The sequence below is a fragment of the Lissotriton helveticus genome, chromosome 9, assembly GCF_964261635.1.
Source record: "Lissotriton helveticus chromosome 9, aLisHel1.1, whole genome shotgun sequence".
NCBI lineage: Eukaryota > Metazoa > Chordata > Amphibia > Caudata > Salamandridae > Lissotriton > Lissotriton helveticus.
This window is the reverse complement of record NC_136070.1, coordinates 767,908,286-767,921,214: the sequence shown is the minus strand read 5'-3', so window position 1 is coordinate 767,921,214 and position 12,929 is coordinate 767,908,286.

Here is a 12,929-nt window from a genome sequence, read left to right as displayed (position 1 = left end):
TTTAACAGACTTTTCCTCCTTCTCAGAAGCTTCTATTTCGACCAATTTCTGGCAGAAAAATGACTCTAAACACACTTATTTTAGTTCCAAAAGCGATAATTCACATTTAATAGTCGTTTATAGTCAAAAGAGAAAACAATAAAAAATGAACATTTCTGACTATGTGGAGAAAGTTTGACAGGTCCAGGTTCATCGTTTTTCATCAAAATTTTTTTTTTCAAATGTTGAAAAAATGATTCAAAATTTCAAAAGGATTGTGCCTTATGTTGAATAACCACTTTTTAAAGTCACACAGTGACCAAAATTGCAATTTTTACAGACTGTTCCTCCTACTCAGAGCTTCAATTTCGATCAATTTCTGGCAGAAAAATGAATCTAATTACTCTTATTTTAGTTCCAAAAGCGATAATTCACATTTAATAGTCGTTTACAGTCAAAAGAGAAAACAATAAAAAATGGCCATTTCTGACTGTGTGGAGAAAGTTCGATAGGTCCGGGGTCATCGTTTTTCATCAAAAACACGTATTTTTTCAGATGTTGAAAAAACTGATGCAAAATGTCAAATGGATTGTGCCTCATGTTGAATAACCACTTTTTAAAGTCACACAGTGACCAAAATTGCCATTTTAACAGACTTTTCCTCCTTCTCAGAAGCTTCTATTTCAACCAATTTCTGGCAGAAAAATGACTTAAACACACTTATTTTAGTTCCAAAAGCGATAATTCACATTTAATAGTCGTTTATAGTCAAAAGAGAATACAATAAAAAATGGCCATTTCTGACCATCTGGAGAAAGTTTGACAGGTCCGGGTTCATCGTTTTTAATCAAAAAAAATGTTTTTCGATGTTGAAAAAATGAATCAAAATGTCAAATGGATTGTGCCTCATGTTGAATAACCACTTTTTGAAGCCACAAAGTGACCAAAATTGCCATTTTAACAGACTTTTCCTCCTTCTCAGTAGCTTCTATTTCGACCAATTTCTGGCAGAAAAATGACTCTAAACACACTTATTTTAGTTCCAAAAGCGATAATTCACATTTAATAGTAGTTTATAGTCAAAAGAGAAAACAATAAAAAATGAACATTTCTGACTATGTGGAGAAAGTTCGACAGGTCCGGGATCATCGTTTTCATCAAAAAACTTATTTTTTCAAATGTTGAAAAAATGATGCAAAATATCAAAAGGATTGTGCCTCATGTTGAATAACCACTTTTTAAAGCCCCACAGTGACCAAAATTGCAATTTTTACAGACTTTTCCTCCTACTCAGAAGCTTCAATTTCGATCAATTTCTGGCAGAAAAATGACTCTAATTACTCTTATTTTAGTTCCAAAAGTGATAATTCATATTTAATAGTCATTTACAGTCAAAAGAGAAAACATTAAAATATGACCATTTCTGACCATCTGGAGAAAGTTTGACAGGTCTGTGGTCATCGTTTTCATCAAAAAAATAATTTTTTCAAATGTTGAAAAAATGATGCAAAATATCAAAAGGATTGTGCCTCATGTTGAATAACCACTTTTTAAAGTCACACAGTGACCAAAATAGCCATTTTAACAGACTTTTCCTCCTTCTCAGAAGCTTCTATTTCGACCAATTTCTGGCAGAAAAATGACTCTAAACACACTTATTTTAGTTCCAAAAGCGATAATTCACATTTAATAGTAGTTTATAGTCAAAAGAGAAAAAAATAAAAAATGAACATTTCTGACTATGTGGAGAAAGTTCGACAGGTCTGTGGTCATCCTTTTTTATCAAAAAAATTATTTTTTCAAATGGTGAAAAAATGATTCAAAATGTCAAATGGATTGTGCCTCATGTTGAATAACCACTTTTTAAAGTCACACAGTGACCAAAATTGCCATTTTAACAGACTTTTCCTCCTTCTCAGAAGCTTCTATTTCGACCAATTTCTGTCAGCAAAATGACTCTAAACACGTTCATTTTAGTTCCAAACATGATAATTCACATCTAATAGTCATTTACAGTCAAAAAACAAAACAATAAAAAATGACCATTTCTGACTATGTGGAGAAAGTTCGACAGGTCATCAAAAAAACGTATGTTTTCAAATGTTGAAAAAATGATGCAAAATATCAAAAGGATCGTGCCTCATGTTGAATAACCACAAAGCCCCAGAGTGACCAAAATTGCAATTTTTACAGACTTTTCCTCCTACTCAGAAGCTTCTATTTCGATCAATTTCTGGCAGAAAAATGACTCTAAACACTCTTATTTTAGTTCCAAAAGTGATAATTCATATTTAATAGTCATTTACCGTCAAAAAAGAAAAGAATACAAAATGACCATTTCTGACTATGTGGAGAAAGTTCGACAGGTCTGTGGCCATCGTTTTTCATCCAAAAAATTATTTTTTGAAATGTTGAAAAAACGATGCAAAATATCAAAAGGATTGTGCCTCATGTTAAATAACCACTTTTTAAAGCCCCACAGTGACCAAAATTGCCATTTTTACAGACTTTTCCTCCTACTCAGAAGCTTTATTTCAACCAATTTCTGGCATAAAAATGACTCTAAACACACTTATTTTAGTTCCAAAAGCGATAATTCACATTTAATAGTCGTTTACAGTCAAAAGGGAAAACATTAAAAAATGACCATTTCTGACCATCTGTAGAAAGTTCGACAGGTCCGAGGTCATCGTTTTTCATCCAAAAAATAATTTTTTCAAATGTTGAAAAAATGATGCAAAATGTCAAAAGGATTGTGCCTCATGTTGAATAAACACTTTTTAAAGCCCCACAGTGACCAAAATTGCCATTTTAACAGACTTTTCCTCCTTCTCAGAAGCTTCTATTTCGACCAATTTCTGGCAGAAAAATGACTCTAAACACACTTATTTTAGTTCCAAAAGCGATAATTCACATTTAATAGTCGTTTACAGTCAAAAGAGAAAACAATAAAAAATGACCATTTCTGACTGTGTGGAGAAAGTTCGATAGGTCCGGGGTCATCGTTTTTCATCAAAAACACGTATTTTTTCAGATGTTGAAAAAATGATGCAAAATGTCAAATGGATTGTGCCTCATGTTGAATAACCACTTTTTAAAGTCACACAGTGACCAAAATTGCCATTTTAACAGACTTTTCCTCCTTCTCAGAAGCTTCTATTTCAACCAATTTCTGGCAGAAAAATGACTCTAAACACACTTATTTTAGTTCCAAAAGCGATAATTCACATTTAATAGTCGTTTATAGTCAAAAGAGAATACAATAAAAAATGACCATTTCTGACCATCTGGAGAAAGTTTGACAGGTCCGGGTTCATCGTTTTTCATCAAAACATTTTTTTTTTCGATGTTGAAAAAATGAATCAAAATGTCAAATGGATTGTGCCTCATGTTGAATAACCACTTTTTGAAGCCACACAGTGACCAAAATTGCCATTTTTACAGACTGTTCCTCCTACTCAGAGCTTCAATTTCGATCAATTTCTGGCAGAAAAAATGACTCTAATTACTCTTATTTTAGTTCCAAAAGTGATGATTCATATTTAATAGTTATTTACAGTCAAAAGAGAAAACATTAAAATATGACCATTTCTGACCATCTGGAGAAAGTTTGACAGGTCCAGGTTCATCTTTTTTCATCAAATTTTTTTTTTCAAATGTTGAAAAAATGATGCAAAATGTCAAATGGATTGTGCCTCATGTTGAATAACCACTTTTTAAAGTCACACAGTGACCAAAATTGCCATTTTTACAGACTGTTCCTCCTACTCAGAGCTTCAATTTCGATCAATTTCTGGCAGAAAAATGACTCTAATTACTCTTATTTTAGTTCCAAAAGCGATAATTCACATTTAATAGTCGTTTACAGTCAAAAGAGAATACAATAAAAAATGACCATTTCTGACCATCTGGAGAAAGTTTGACAGGTCCGGGTTCATCGTTTTTCATCAAAATTGTTTTTTTTTTCGATGTTGAAAAAATGAATCAAAATGTCAAATGGATTGTGCCTCATGTTGAATAACCACTTTTTGAAGCCACACAGTGACCAAAATTGCCATTTTAACAGACTTTTCCTCCTACTCAGAAGCTTCTATTTCGACCAATTTCTGTCAGAAAAATGACTCTAAACACCTTCATTTCAGTTCCAAACATGGCAATTCACATTTATTAGTCATTTACAGTCAAAAAAGAAAACAATAAAAAATGACCATTTCTGACTACGTGGAGAAAGTTCGACTGGTCTGTGGTCATCGTTTTCATCAAAAAAATTTTTTTCAAATGGTGAAAAAATGATTCAAAATGTCAAATGGATTGTGCCTCATGTTGAATAACCACTTTTTAAAGCCACACAGTGACCAAAATTGCCATTTTAACAGACTTTTCCTCCTTGTCAGAAGCTTCTATTTTGACCAATTTCTGGCAGAAAAATGACTCTAAACACACTTATTTTAGTTCCAAAAGCGATAATTCACATTTAATAGTCGTTTATAGTCAAAAGAGAAAACAATAAAAAATGACCATTTCTGACCATCTGGAGAAAGTTTGACAGGTCCGGGTTCATCGTTTTTCATCAATTTTTTTTTTTTTCGATGTTGAAAAAATGAATCAAAATGTCAAATGGATTGTGCCTCATGTTGAATAATCACTTTTTGAAGCCACACAGTGACCAAAATTGCCATTTTAACAGACTTTTCCTCCTACTCAGAAGCTTCTATTTCGACCAATTTCTGTCAGCAAAATGACTCTAAACACGTTCATTTTAGTTCCAAACATGATAATTCACATCTAATAGTCATTTACAGTCAAAAAAGAAAACAATAAAAAATGACCATTTCTGACTATGTGGAGAAAGTTCGACAGGTCATCAAAAAAATTTATGTTTTCAAATGTTGAAAAAATGATGCAAAATATCAAAAGGATTGTGCCTCATGTTAAATAACCACTTTTTAAAGCCCCACAGTGACCAAAATTGCCATTTTTACAGACTTTTCCTCCTACTCAGAAGCTTTATTTCGACCAATTTCTGGCATAAAAATGACTCTAAACACACTTATTTTAGTTCCAAAAGCGATAATTCACATTTAATAGTCGTTTACAGTCAAAAGGGAAAACATTAAAAAATGACCATTTCTGACCATATGTAGAAAGTTCGACAGGTCCGAGGTCATCGTTTTTCATCCAAAAAATAATTTTTTCAAATGTTGAAAAAATGATGCAAAATGTCAAAAGGATTGTGCCTCATGTTGAATAACCACTTTTTAAAGCCCCACAGTGACCAAAATTGCCATTTTAACAGACTTTTCCTCCTTCTCAGAAGCTTCTATTTCGACCAATTTCTGGCAGAAAAATGACTCTAAACACACTTATTTTAGTTCCAAAAGCGATAATTCACATTTAAAAGTCGTTTACAGTCAAAAGAGAAAACAATAAAAAATGACCATTTCTGACTGTGTGGAGAAAGTTCGATAGGTCCGGGGTCATCGTTTTTCATCAAAAACACGTATTTTTTCAGATGTTGAAAAAATGAATCAAAATGTCAAATGGATTGTGCCTCATTTTGAATAACCACTTTTTGAAGCCACACAGTGACCAAAATTGCCATTTTAACAGACTTTTCCTCCTACTCAGAAGCTTCTATTTCGACCAATTTCTGTCAGAAAAATGACTCTAAACACCTTCATTTTAGTTCCAAACATGATAATTCACATTTAATAGTCATTTACAGTAAAAAACGAAAACAATAAAAAATGACCATTTCTGACCATCTGGAGAAAGTTTGACAGGTCCGGGTTCATCGTTTTTAATCAAAAAATTTTTTTTTTCGATGTTGAAAAAATGAATCAAAATGTCAAATGGATTGTGCCTCATGTTGAATAACCACTTTTTGAAGCCACAAAGTGACCAAAATTGCCATTTTAACAGACTTTTCCTCCTACTCAGAAGCTTCTATTTCGACCAATTTCTGTCAGAAAAATGACTTTAAACACCTTCATTTCAGTTCCAACATGGCAATTCACATTTATTAGTCATTTACAGTCAAAAAAGAAAACAATAAAAAATGACCATTTCTGACTACGTGGAGAAAGTTCGACTGGTCTGTGGTCATCGTTTTTCATCAAAATATATTTTTTCAAATGGTGAAAAAATGATTCAAAATGTCAAATGGATTGTGCCTCATGTTGAATAACCACTTTTTAAAGCCCCACAGTGACCAAAATTGCCATTTTAACAGACTTTTCCTCCTTCTCAGAAGCTTCTATTTCGACCAATTTCTGTCAGCAAAATGACTCTAAACACACTTATTTTAGTTCCAAAAGCGATAATTCACATTTAATAGTAGTTTATAGTCAAAAGAGAAAACAATAAAAAATGAACATTTTTGACTATGTGGAGAAAGTTCGACAGGTCCGGGATCATCGTTTTCATCAAAAAAACCTATTTTTTCAAATGGTGAAAAAATGATTCAAAATGTCAAATGGATTGTGCCTCATGTTGAATAACCACTTTTTAAAGCCACACAGTGACCAAAATTGCCATTTTAACAGACTTTTCCTCCTTCTCAGAAGCTTCTATTTCGACCAATTTCTGGAAGAAAAATGACTCTAAACACCTTCATTTTAGTTCCAAACATGATAATTCACATTTAATAGTCATTTACAGTCAAAAAAGAAAACAATAAAAAATGACCATTTCTGACTATGTGGAGAAAGTTCGACAGGTCATCAAAAAAACGTATGTTTTCAAATGTTGAAAAAATGATGCAAAATATCAAAAGGATTGTGCCTCATGTTGAATAACCACTTTTTAAAGTCACACAGTGACCAAAATTGCCATTTTAACAGACTTTTCCTCCTTCTCAGAAGCTTCTATTTCGACCAATTTCTGGCAGAAAAATGACTCTAAACACACTTATTTTAGTTCCAAAAGTGATAATTCACATTTAATAGTAGTTTATAGTTAAAAGAGAAAACAATAAAAAATGAACATTTCTGACTATGTGGAGAAAGTTCGACAGGTCCGGGATCATCGTTTTCATCAAAAAAACTTATTTTTATAAATGTTGAAAAAATTATGCAAAATATCAAAAGGATTGTGCCTCATGTTGAATAACCACTTTTTAAAGCCCCACAGTGACCAAAATTGCCATTTTTACAGACTTTTCCTCCTACTCAGAAGCTTCTATTTCGATCAATTTCTGGCAGAAAAATGACTCTAAACACACTTATTTTAGTTCCAAAAGTGATAATTCATATTTAATAGTCATTTACAGTCAAAAAAGAAAAGAATAAAAAATGACCATTTCTGACTATTAGGAGAAAGTTTGACAGGTACAGGTTCATCGTTTTTCATCAAAAATTTTTTTTTTCAAATGTTGAAAAAATGATTCAAAATTTCAAAAGGATTGTGCCTTATGTTGAATAACCACTTTTTAAAGCCACACAGTGACCAAAATTGCCATTTTAACAGACTTTTCCTCCTTCTCAGAAGCTTCTATTTCAACCAATTTCAGGCAGAAAAATTACTCTAAACACACTTATTTTAGTTCCAAAAGCGATAATTCACATTTAATAGTCGTTTATAGTCAAAAGAGAAAACAATACAAAATGACCATTTCTGACTATGTGGAGAAAGTTCGACAGGTCCGGATTCATCTTTTCATCAAAAAAACTTATTTTTTCAAATGTTGAAAAAATGATGCAAAATATCAAAAGGATTGTGCCTCATGTTGAATAACCACTTTTTAAAGCCCCACAGTGACCAACATTGCAATTTTTACAGACTTTTCCTCCTACTCAGAAGCTTCAATTTCGATCAATTTCAGGCAGAAAAATGACTCTAATTACTCTTATTTTAGTTCCAAAAGTGATAATACATATTTAATAGTCATTTACAGTCAAAAGAGAAAACATTAAAATATGACCATTTCTGACCATCTGGAGAAAGTTTGACAGGTTCATCGTTTTTCATCAAAACATTTTTTTTTTCGAATGTTGAAAAAATGAATCAAAATGTCAAATGGATTGTGCCTCATTTTGAATAACCACTTTTTGAAGCCACACAGTGACCAAAATTGCCATTTTAACAGACTTTTCCTCCTACTCAGAAGCTTCTATTTCGACCAATTTCTGTCAGAAAAATGACTCTCAACACCTTCATTTTAGTTCCAAACATGATAATTCACATTTAATAGTCATTTACAGTAAAAAACGAAAACAATAAAAAATGACCATTTCTGACTATGTGGAGAAAGTTCGACAGGTCTGAGGTCATCATTTTTCATCAAAAAAAATATTTTTTCAAATGGTGAAAAAATTATTCAAAATGTCAAATGGATTGTGCCTCACGTTGAATAACCACTTTTTAAAGTCACACAGTGACCAAAATTGCCATTTTAACAGACTTTTCCTCCTTCTCAGAAGCTTCTATTTCGACCAATTTCTGGCAGAAAAATGACTCTAAACACACTTATTTTAGTTCCAAAAGCGATAATTCACATTTAATAGTCGTTTATAGTCAAAAGAGAAAACAATAAAAAATGAACATTTCTGACTATGTGGAGAAAGTTTGACAGGTCCAGGTTCATCGTTTTTCATCAAAACATTTTTTTTTCAAATGTTGAAAAAATGATTCAAAATTTCAAAAGGATTGTGCCTTATGTTGAATAACCACTTTTTAAAGCCACACAGTGACCAAAATTGCCATTTTTACAGACTGTTCCTCCTACTCAGAGCTTCAATTTCGATCAATTTCTGGCAGAAAAATGACTCTAATTACTCTTATTTTAGTTCCAAAAGCGATAATTCATATTTAATAGTCGTTTACAGTCAAAAGAGAAAACAATAAAAAATGACCATTTCTGACTGTGTGGAGAAAGTTCGATAGGTCCGGGGTCATCGTTTTTCATCAAAAAAACTTAATTTTTTCAAATGTTGAAAAAATGATGCAAAATGTCAAATGGATTGTGCCTCATGTTGAATAACCACTTTTTAAAGTCACACAGTGACCAAAATTGCCATTTTAACAGACTTTTCCTCCTTCTCAGAAGCTTCTGGCATAAAAATTACTCTAAACACACTTATTTTAGTTCCAAAAGCGATAATTCACATTTAATAGTCGTTTATAGTCAAAAGAGAAAACAATAAAAAATGACCATTTCTGACTGTGTGGAGAAAGTTCGATAGGTCCGGGGTCATCGTTTTTCATCAAAAACACGTATTTTTTCAGATGTTGAAAAAATGATGCAAAATGTCAAATGGATTGTGCCTCATGTTGAATAACCACTTTTTAAAGTCACACAGTGACCAAAATTGCCATTTTAACAGACTTTTCCTCCTTCTCAGAAGCTTCTATTTCAACCAATTTCTGGCAGAAAAATGACTTAAACACACTTATTTTAGTTCCAAAAGCGATAATTCACATTTAATAGTCGTTTATAGTCAAAAGAGAATACAATAAAAAATGACCATTTCTGACCATCTGGAGAAAGTTTGACAGGTCCGGGTTCATCGTTGTTAATTCAAAAAAAATTTTTTTTCGATGTTGAAAAAATGAATCAAAATGTCAAATGGATTGTGCCTCATGTTGAATAACCACTTTTTGAAGCCAAAAAGTGACCAAAATTGCCATTTTAACAGACTTTTCCTCCTACTCAGAAGCTTCTATTTCGACCAATTTCTGTCAGAAAAATGACTTTAAACACCTTCATTTCAGTTCCAACATGGCAATTCACATTTATTAGTCATTTACAGTCAAAAAAGAAAACAATAAAAAATGACCATTTCTGACTACGTGGAGAAAGTTCGACTGGTCTGTGGTCATCGTTTTTCATCAAAATATATTTTTTTCAAATGGTGAAAAAATGATTCAAAATGTCAAATGGATTGTGCCTCATGTTGAATAACCACTTTTTAAAGCCCCACAGTGACCAAAATTGCCATTTTAACAGACTTTTCCTCCTTCTCAGAAGCTTCTATTTCGACCAATTTCTGTCAGCAAAATGACTCTAAACACACTTATTTTAGTTCCAAAAGCGATAATTCACATTTAATAGTAGTTTATAGTCAAAAGAGAAAACAATAAAAAATGAACATTTTTGACTATGTGGAGAAAGTTCGACAGGTCCGGGATCATCGTTTTCATCAAAAAAAACTATTTTTTCAAATGGTGAAAAAATGATTCAAAATGTCAAATGGATTGTGCCTCATGTTGAATAACCACTTTTTAAAGCCACACAGTGACCAAAATTGCCATTTTAACAGACTTTTCCTCCTCAGAAGCTTCTATTTCGACCAATTTCTGGAAGAAAAATGACTCTAAACACCTTCATTTTAGTTCCAAACATGATAATTCACATTTAATAGTCATTTACAGTCAAAAAAGAAAACAATAAAAAATGACCATTTCTGACTATGTGGAGAAAGTTCGACAGGTCATCAAAAAAACGTATGTTTTCAAATGTTGAAAAAATGATGCAAAATATCAAAAGGATTGTGCCTCATGTTGAATAACCACTTTTTAAAGTCACACAGTGACCAAAATTGCCATTTTAACAGACTTTTCCTCCTTCTCAGAAGCTTCTATTTCGACCAATTTCTGGCAGAAAAATGACTCTAAACACACTTATTTTAGTTCCAAAAGTGATAATTCACATTTAATAGTAGTTTATAGTTAAAAGAGAAAACAATAAAAAATGAACATTTCTGACTATGTGGAGAAAGTTCGACAGGTCCGGGATCATCGTTTTCATCAAAAAAACTTATTTTTTCAAATGTTGAAAAAATTATGCAAAATATCAAAAGGATTGTGCCTCATGTTGAATAACCACTTTTTAAATCCCCACAGTGACCAAAATTGCCATTTTTACAGACTTTTCCTCCTACTCAGAAGCTTCTATTTCGATCAATTTCTGGCAGAAAAATGACTCTAAACACACTTATTTTAGTTCCAAAAGTGATAATTCATATTTAATAGTCATTTACAGTCAAAAAAGAAAAGAATAAAAAATGACCATTTCTGACTATTAGGAGAAAGTTTGACAGGTACAGGTTCATCGTTTTTCATCAAAAAAATTTTTTTTCAAATGTTGAAAAAATTATGCAAAATATCAAAAGGATTGTGCCTCATGTTGAATAACCACTTTTTAAAGCCCCACAGTGACCAAAATTGCCATTTTTACAGACTTTTCCTCCTTCTCAGAAGCTTCTATTTCGACCAATTTCTGGCAGAAAAATTACTCTAAACACACTTATTTTAGTTCCAAAAGCGATAATTCACATTTAATAGTCGTTTATAGTCAAAAGAGAAAACAATACAAAATGACCATTTCTGACTATGTGGAGAAAGTTCGACAGGTCCGGATTCATCTTTTCATCCAAAAAACTTATTTTTTCAAATGTTGAAAAAATGATGCAAAATATCAAAAGGATTGTGCCTCATGTTGAATAACCACTTTTTAAAGCCCCACAGTGACCAAAATTGCAATTTTTACAGACTTTTCCTCCTACTCAGAAGCTTCAATTTCGATCAATTTCAGGCAGAAAAATGACTCTAATTACTCTTATTTTAGTTCCAAAAGTGATAATTCATATTTAATAGTCATTTACAGTCAAAAGAGAAAACATTAAAATATGACCATTTCTGACCATCTGGAGAAAGTTTGACAGGTTCATCGTTTTTCATCAAAACATTTTTTTTTTCGAATGTTGAAAAAATGAATCAAAATGTCAAATGGATTGTGCCTCATTTTGAATAACCACTTTTTGAAGCCACACAGTGACCAAAATTGCCATTTTAACAGACTTTTCCTCCTACTCAGAAGCTTCTATTTCGACCAATTTCTGTCAGAAAAATGACTCTCAACACCTTCATTTTAGTTCCAAACATGATAATTCACATTTAATAGTCATTTACAGTAAAAAACGAAAACAATAAAAAATGACCATTTCTGACTATGTGGAGAAAGTTCGACAGGTCTGAGGTCATCATTTTTCATCAAAAAAAATATTTTTTCAAATGGTGAAAAAATTATTCAAAATGTCAAATGGATTGTGCCTCACGTTGAATAACCGTGTTTTAAAGTCACACAGTGACCAAAATTGCCATTTTAACAGACTTTTCCTCCTTCTCAGAAGCTTCTATTTCGACCAATTTCTGGCAGAAAAATGACTCTAAACACACTTATTTTAGTTCCAAAAGCGATAATTCACATTTAATAGTAGTTTATAGTCAAAAGAGAAAACATTAAAATATGACCATTTCTGACCATCTGGAGAAAGTTTGACAGGTCTGTTGTCATCGTTTTCATCAAAAAAATAATTTTTTCAAATGTTGAAAAAATGATGCAAAATATCAAAAGGATTGTGCCTCATGTTGAATAACCACTTTTTAAAGTCACACAGTGACCAAAATAGCCATTTTAACAGACTTTTCCTCCTTCTCAGAAGCTTCTATTTCGACCAATTTCTGGCAGAAAAATGACTCTAAACACACTTATTTTAGTTCCAAAAGCGATAATTCACATTTAATAGTAGTTTATAGTCAAAAGAGAAAAAAATAAAAAATGAACATTTCTGACTATGTGGAGAAAGTTCGACAGGTCTGTGGTCATCGTTTTTTATCAAAAAAATTATTTTTTCAAATGGTGAAAAAATGATTCAAAATGTCAAATGGATTGTGCCTCATGTTGAATAACCACTTTTTAAAGTCACACAGTGACCAAAATTGCCATTTTAACAGACTTTTCCTCCTTCTCAGAAGCTTCTATTTCGACCAATTTCTGTCAGCAAAATGACTCTAAACACGTTCATTTTAGTTCCAAACATGATAATTCACATCTAATAGTCATTTACAGTCAAAAAACAAAACAATAAAAAATGACCATTTCTGACTATGTGGAGAAAGTTCGACAGGTCATCAAAAAAACGTATGTTTTCAAATGTTGAAAAAATGAT